Raw genomic sequence first — 8863 nt, 5'->3', positions numbered from 1 at the left:
TTAGGATATGATCCCTCACAGGAGTACCCTCTTGCATGGTGGTCATTATTATCTTTCTCATGGCTTCTTGCCTAGAAGCCCTATCCTGATGACCAAAGAGTTCCTTGAGATTGTTCATAATATCATATGCTGTTGGTAAATCTTGATGTTGATGTTGCAATACATTTGACATTGAAGCCAAAATGTAACACCGCGCCATCTCATCTGCTTTACCCATTTCCTATGATATTCAATCTCCTCTTGGGTAGATTCACCAAGGGTGCATCAGGACATTGCTCAGTAAGTACAAATTTATAGCTTTCAGCAGTAAGAACAATGTCCAGGTTTCTTTTCCAATCTATGTAGTTTGGTCCAGTAAGTCTATTCTGTTGAAGTATGATGGATAGTGGGTTGAAATACATCCTAAGAATCACAAATAACTTTTGGTCAGAACTCTAAATTTAGAATAATATTGATTCCTCAAACAATACTATTTTAAATTAACCAACACCTCAAAACACCGTGAATTTTGTATGCCACGTTAGTGTGGACGTATACAAATTCAACATTTGTAAAAGGAGGATTTTATCCCATTAATTTTATTATCTTGTCAACCTAACTTTTTGACAAATAAAATTAATAGTTGGTGTCTTTTGGTCACACAAATAACTCCGATGGGGGGGATACTATTAGATGTGTCTAAGTGTATACCATTACTTGACACTAAGTTCATTAATAAGATTATGCCCCTTCCGTTGGGGAAGATCACACGCTCTTAATTAACTTCCTATAGTCATCAAAAATGGAAGTATGTTCTAGTGATCCACAAACAAGCTCATCCGTTATGGAGGAAGGCACTCAGAGCCAACGCGCAAGCTTGTTTGCATCACTTACAAACCAGTAATGGAGACCATGGGATTTATTTAAAAATCTCTCTCCCACTTAGTTATTTATAAATGAGGAATTTTAACTATGTTAGCCTACTAAAACTTGTAAACTAACATGCACACACAGCATAATATAAAAGCAATAAATAGAAAATTTAATTTTCAACTATTATGGCTTTTATCACTAATTGTCCTCCGTGTGTTGTCATCCCTAGCTGCTGCCATATTTGGCCACCGCCACCGGATCTAGCTGTCGCATCCATCTTGCTCCTAGTTCCGCTGCGCCTCTGGTCCTTAGAAGGTTCCACGCTTTGCAAGATTCGATCCGCGACATAAATAGAATTTTACATTTTGATCCTATATTCCATAAAAGGAATGTACATGTATCTAGATCAAAAATAAAATCCTCATAAAACTAAATACAGTATTTTATAATACAATCATGCACACACAGATAAATGCCCTTGACATGTCCAAGGGTCCAATCACACACATAATAACTAAAAGCCATAATAGTTGGATCCTTGTATCCACAAAGTTAGCACATCCTACTATTAACCTGCCTAAATTATGTATGACATGTGCATAATTAAACTAAATACCAAATACACAGAGGCAAAACCCTAGCTCTGATACCAATTGTTGGTTGCTACTCGGAAAACCTATAGGTTCCACTGTACAAAAATTTTGTACAAAGGTCTGAACCTTTTCCTAGCTACCATGTGTTCTTTTAAATTAAATTTTGGATCGCTGAACTTAACACGTTTGATCCAAAACTTAATCTATTTGTTCTTTTAGGTTTTGACTTGGATCTCCTGCGGAACTTTACACATTCGACCCAAGTCTCCTTAAGTTATTAATTCCATAAATATTAATTTCCATAATTGGTTCCCAGTACTGACGTGGCGAGGCACATGACCTTCTTGGATATGGGAGCAACCACCACCGACTAGACAAAACCTTTTATAGAAAGCTAATATTTAATTTCCTAAAATAACTTTAGGTTAACCAAAGAGAACAATCAAATCACAAGGAAAAGAAAAAACAAAAGAACACAGCATCGAAAAAACATATTCGAAATTATAGAACGTAAGCCTCTTGTATTTGGTATTATTTCCATAAATAACTAGCATGATGCGGAAATAAAAATTACTAGTTATACCTTGTAGAAAAACCTCTTGATCTTCTACCGTATTCCTCTTCTAACCTCGGACGTTGTGTGGGCAACGATCTACCGAGATGAGAAACCACCAACCACCTTCTTCTCCTCCAAGCAAGGTTCGGCCACAAAGGAAAAACTTCACCAAGGAGAAAAACCAAAATACTAACCAAGCTCCAAGAGATGCTAGCTTTCTCTCCTTCTTCTTCTTCTCCAAGTAGTATCCGGCCACCACAAGAGCTCCAAGGGGGAGAGAGAGGTTCGGCCACCACAAGAGGAAGAGAGAGAGAGGATGGCCGGCCACACCAAGGAACAAAAGAGGGAGAGAAATAATAGATGTTGTGTCTCATGAAGGCACCCTCACCCCTTCTTTTATATTCCTTGGCCTAGACAAATTAGAAAATTTAATTGCAATAAAATTTCCTCAATTTCCTTGACATGATTTAATTGAGAAAAATAAAATAAAATTTTCCAATTAAATCTACATTGGCCGGCCACATCATTGGAGAACAAATTGGACAAGTTTCAATCAACAATTAAAACTTCCTAATTTGTTTCCGGAAATTTTAAAATTAAAATTCCTCTTTAAAAATCTCTACATGGTTAATAAAAGAAAATTTCTATAATTTTAATTTTACAACATGTGAATAATTTTTAAAGAGAAAATAAAATATCTCACCAATCTACAAATAAGGAAAGAGATCTAATCTCTTTCTTTAATCATTTGTAGATCTTTTACAAGAGAGATATTTTAATTTTAATTCTCTTTAATAAATTATATCTTCCACATAATAAAAATTAAAATTAAATTTCTTTTTTTAATTCAATTTGGCCGGCCCCCACTAGCTTGGGTTCAAGCTAGGGCCGGCCACCCAATCTTATACCTAGGCCGGCCCTAGCTTGTTCCCAAGCTAGCTTGGCCGGCCCCTATTGGGTGGGTATAGAAGGTGGGTATAGGTGGGTATAGAACTCTATAAATAAGAGGCTATGATAGGGACCGAGAGGAGGAATTGGTTTTGGTCTCCCGATAAAATTAAGCATCCCGTGTTCGCCCCGAACACACAACTTAATTTTATCAATAATAATTCATTCCACTAGAGAACTATTATTGAACTACAGCACCAATCCCAAATTACATTTTTTTGGGCTCCTTCTTATTATGAGTGTGTTAGTCTTCCTGTGTTTAAGATATCGAATGTCCACTAATTAAGTGAGTTACTGACAACTCATTTAATTAATATCGTAGTCCAAGAGTAGTACCACTCAACCTTATCGTCATGTCGGACTAAGTCCACCTGCAGGGTTTAACATGACAATCCTTATGAGCTCCTCTTGGGGACATTATCAACCTAGTATCTCTAGGACACAGTTTCCTTCTATAATCAACAACACACACTATAAGTGATACCATTTCCCAACTTATCGGGCTTATTGATTCATCAAACTAAATCTCACCCATTGATAAATTAAAGAAATAAATATCAAATATATGTGCTTGTTATTATATTAGGATTAAGAGCACACACTTCCATAATAACCGAGGTCTTTGTTTCTTTATAAAATCAGTATAAAAGAAACGACTTCAAATGGTCCTACTCAATACACTCTAAGTGTACTAGTGTAATTATACAGTCAAGATAAACTGATACCTAATTACACTACGACCTTCTAATGGTTTGTTCCTTTCCATTTTGGTCGTGAGCTACTGTTTATAATTTATAAGGTACTGATAACATTATCTTCTGCACATGACACCACATGCTATGTTATCTACAATATAAATTAATTGAACAACTACAAACAAATGTAGATAATTTGACCAAATGTGATTCTTTATTCAAGACAAATGTTTACAAAAGCTTAGGCTTTCAGTATACACTCCAACAGCCATTCAGCGGGGGTGGGTGAATGATAACTGTTATGTGCCTCTGGCCGATCAGACTAGAGGGCTCAGAAGTCATTTTGCCCGTGGACTTGGGCATCGGAGACGACCGGATGATTGACACTTGTGCCACCGATGAGGAATGTGGTGGCATGTATGCGATAGGTAACACACAGATAGTCCTTGAAGGCAGCCCGGGCAAAGAAGACGCCCAGTCATAAGATACAGATATGGGAAGCTGGCCGGCTGTCGATTCGGGAAACGCGGGCGAGAATGTCTCACCCCGCTCGGAGGGCGGGCGTGAGTCGGCTCGGGCAGGAGTTTGTAGGGTGGAAGTGGCAGAGCGGGAGAAAGCTTCCCCGCGGTGCCTCTTGCGTTGTATCATAGGTTCTCCAAAGGTAACAAACTCCGAGGGCACCACGATCGGCAACATAGAAGGTCGTTCGAGAGGTAGGTCTGCTGTAGCAGCCGCGGCTCCGCTAGCCGCTGTCTGACTCGCTCCACCCTCGTTGGCCGACGCATGTGTCTCTCTAGCCTCGCCAAGCGGATCATTCGAATGGCTGACCAGCGCTAGGCCACGACTCTCCAACTTGGCCATGCTCGTACCATTGATTTCTACGTCCGCAAGCCTGCTCTGGCAGGCCAGACGTGCCGACTGCAAAAAAGAAGAAAAATTAGTTAGATTCAGAGATCAGGAGAATAAAGAGCATACCTAATCTGGATGGCAACCGCATTTGGATCATGCTTAATCCGAAAACATATAAGACACTTTCCAACAGTAGCCGGTGAATATGATACTTTTGACCGGCGAAGGCGGAAACTGATTGGAGATAGTTCGATCGGCTTTAGTATTTCCCGAGCGATGGAGGTGTCATCACTTCCATCTACTAGCTGGCCGAGAAGTTGGGTCGAACGGAAAAATGAATGAAGAAATAATGTTCCCTCCAATGCTTATTAAAAGTCGGCATCTTATCAAAAAAGACTAAGCCCACTCGGGCTTAGAATAAAAAGGTGTCGTGCTCAAATAACTTAGGATAATAGAAGTAATGGAAGATCCGAAGCACTAAAGGGATGCTGTGCAGACGAAATAACACGACAACCCCGCACAACAACCTAAACGAGTTTGGTACTAGTTGATGTAGAGAGATGTGGAAATATTTACAAACGATGGAAAAGAAAGGATGAATGGGAAATCGAAGACCGACGGAAAATTGGTCCTTAAAAAAGGGAAGGAAGCCGGCGGGAGGTTCGTGTAGTCGATCGTAGGCAAAAGGAATGACAATTTGATAATCAGAGGGGAAATGGTATGTGAATTTCAGCTAGTCTATCTCCTCCCCATTAAACTTGGACTCGGTCGAAGTGTACCAGAGCCCGGGAACGGGCAGTTGCAGAGAATCGGCCATCGAAAACAAGGAAAGCAAGAAGAACCAAAGTATAGACTCAACAAAAGGAAGGAAGAAAAACCTTACTGAGAAAGGTCGCCGACGAAGATGAGGAGGAGAAGCGTTATAGAGAGTGCTTGAAGATGAACGCGCAAGGTAATGACGACGGCGTCCAAATGAAGGTTTATAAACCTTGCGGCCGATCGCTCAAAGTCGTCCGATCAAAGGTTGTGCAAAATTACAATGAAATATGACTGCGGAATTTGAAAAGACGCATGCCACATCACCAATGGATATCTGCCCGTCAGATCAAATGTGTGGCGGCAAAAGGTAGGACACGTGGTAGTCGGCCATGAGAGAGCATTAATGAGACTTACTTAAAAGGCATGGCCGCGTGCTAGACCATAATGATCAAATATTTGCATAGTTTTCCAGAAATTTAGATGACGTCAACCACTATGAACGTGTGCTCGTCCAAGAAAGCACAGATAAATGGAAAAATTCGCTAAGTGCTGGCATCAATGATCCCAATCGACACGGATATCTTACTATGATATTGTCGAGCGATCGCTCCACCACATGGCTTATGAGGAGCTCGGGATAGAGAGAAGAATGGTCGGTCAGTGAATTAGATCTCCGAGTCGACAATAGAACTTCGACGTTCAATATATCTGAACGATGCTTGGACTCAAGTTAATAAACTAAAGTCGAACAGCGATTAGAAGATATGAGTCGATCGACATCCAAGCACAGCGAATGTTCAATCGAAGGAGGCCACCTGATGCAGTACTTATCCAGTTAGTTGAACTTGCAGTCTCCTTTGACTAGACTTGAGGGGAAGACTTGTGATGCAGTGATAAAGAGGGGCCCACTAAGTGTGGGTTAAAGGATGGAGATAGCAACCAATGTGGAGATCAAAGTTAAGGAGGTCAACGCCAGAGGACCAACGAGCTCACCAAAAGTGGCTGAGTGGAGCTCTACTGCAATGGTCTATCGGCCGTAAAGCTTTCGATTGACAAAGGGATGGTCCAAGTAGAACACCCGTACATCCATGATCATGAGGTGCTCGTCATGGAGCAGAGGACCGTTGGGACGACCGGAGTATTGGTCTGATTGGACGATAATAAGCTACTATATCTAGCCACCCCAAGGAAGAACAGCAAAGGCCTACCGATCGATGGAGTCCCAGCCGACCAGTCACCCCGCTTGGCCAAACAACAGGATCATTGTCATATCTCTCGATATCCTTTTGGGAGATAGTGCTGCTGACACGCGGCATGATTAATAGGCGGATCGTACGACGGAAGCTTCTACTGTTGTGTTAGGGATATGCATGCCCTATTAAGGTATGGTGTTAGAGGCACTTTCCTGATAGATTCTTTCATAGGACAATTTGGAGAACGTGCCCATGATAAATTGGAGAATGTGCTTATGACCAATTGCAGAACGTGCCCACACCTCGAGGAGCATGCACGTCGCCCACCAGGGTACTATATAAAGGGGGTCCATACACCGGCGGATGTATGCGTTATTCACTATTCACACCTGTATCTACTATTGCACTGTCTTTTCCCTCTTTCCGATTACTGACTTGAGCGTCGGAGGGCCAACGTCGGGGACCCCTTTCCTGGCTTGGCACTAACGTTTCTTATGTTGTAGAGTGGAGCAGAGTCTATATCCAATCAACGTAGCAGCCATATCTCCAGCTTGCCATCTCCACGATTTTCGAACAGGAACATTCAATTTTACCCTAAGTGACTATTTAGTCGTCTACTTGAAGTTCTAATCAGTGTCTGCTACTTTAATATCTAACTTATTAATTATGGATGATTCAATCTATGGAGCATAACTAGAAAAGTAACTGATTGGAATGAATATATTCTAGATAAAAGGAATATTAAAATAGATTTACATCTTTGACATTTATTCGCTAGTTGACTATTTACATTTTTTTTAAGTACTTAAAATGTGATAGTGAATAATTGCATTAATTAGAGATATTGAACATATTCTCGACATGATAGTCGTATGAGGGATTAGAGATATTCATATTGATGTAAATAATTTAATCTGGGATAAAAGGAAGATGTTGACGTCTCCAATTTTTTTTGGAAGAGCGACTATGTAAGGTGTAATAATTTTCTTAGCATTAATCGTTTAGTATGCTTGTTGTCACACGAATCACTTTTTTAAAGTATGGATTGGATATTCTGAAATGATTTTTATAATATAATTCTTATATGGTCTTTGTAACTTAACTAGGATGAGTGGGAGATATTAGTAGTGGGGTACATGGGCATACCCACGCCCCCCACTCCCTTCCCCTTTTTCTTTAAAAGGGGAGTTTGTCCAACTTGAAAGGGTTGCTAATATATCAAAGAGAGCATCTAGAACATGAGGGATTTAGTTTGTAAACTTTGAAGGGAAGTTCGATTTTCGTGATTGCTCTTCTGACAAACAAGTACTAAGAACACAATTTATGTTTTTATTGATCCATTGTAAGTGTTTACGATTTATCAGAATTGGTTTCATGCATTTAAACTTACAAGAGGAGTGGGGTGGGGGAATGAGCATAAGAATGGAGGTATGGTGGCGACAGTAGTTTTTTTTTTCATACTTAACATATTATAAACCATGAGTGAGGTTTGGCCAAAATTCACTCATGGTTACTCATGGTCGTATAAACTCCATAATTTGGAATTTTGGACATGGTGAGAGAATCAAGAGGTTCCTAGGAGTGCATTCGTCATGATTCGAGTTAATTTTGATGTGTCAATGGTCATTAGTGAGTCATTTTAGCCAAAATTCACTTATGATTATATAGTGTTTAGATTTTAAAATATTAAACATATATGATCAGAGTTAAGAGAGTTTCGTGAACATATTAATATTATTGTTGAATGAATATGATATATCTAAGTTCAACAATAACTTTGTGTCAAAATTACTAAAACTATCTAAATTTTAAAAACTTACGGCATATTATCTAAGTTGTAGAAATAAAGTTTGAGAAGATAATGAGACTCAAGAAGATCTTAAGAGTTATTAGTTCTGGTTTCAATTGATTCTGATGTGTGTAAGGTCATAAGTGAGTTTTGATCAAAACTCACTTATGGTTGTAAAATGTCCATATTTCAAAATTTTGGGAATGGTTAAAATCAAGAGAGTTTCAAGAACACATAATGTGCTATTGTTGAGTAAATATAATATATCTAAGTTCAATGATGAGTTTGTGCCAAAATCATATAAAATTATCTAAATTTTAAAAACTCACATGTTATCTAAATTGTGTCTAAGGTCATAAATAAGTTTTGGTTAAAATTTACTGTTAGTCATACAATATTTAAATTTTAAAATTTTAGTTATAGTTAGAGTCAGGAGAGCCCTAAGAATATATTGGTGTTAATGATAAATGAATATGATATAATCATTAATGATTTTTTATCAAAAACTCACTAATAATTGTATAATATCTAGATTTTAAGATTTTGGATATCATCAATTAAAACCCATGGATGACTTTAAATTTATCAGATTCCATCAAAATTAAAATCATTATATTTTTTAGGCTTCC

This window comes from Zingiber officinale, chromosome 4A (assembly GCF_018446385.1).
Source record: "Zingiber officinale cultivar Zhangliang chromosome 4A, Zo_v1.1, whole genome shotgun sequence".
Taxonomy (NCBI): domain Eukaryota; kingdom Viridiplantae; phylum Streptophyta; class Magnoliopsida; order Zingiberales; family Zingiberaceae; genus Zingiber; species Zingiber officinale.
This window is presented reverse-complemented; position numbering follows the sequence as displayed.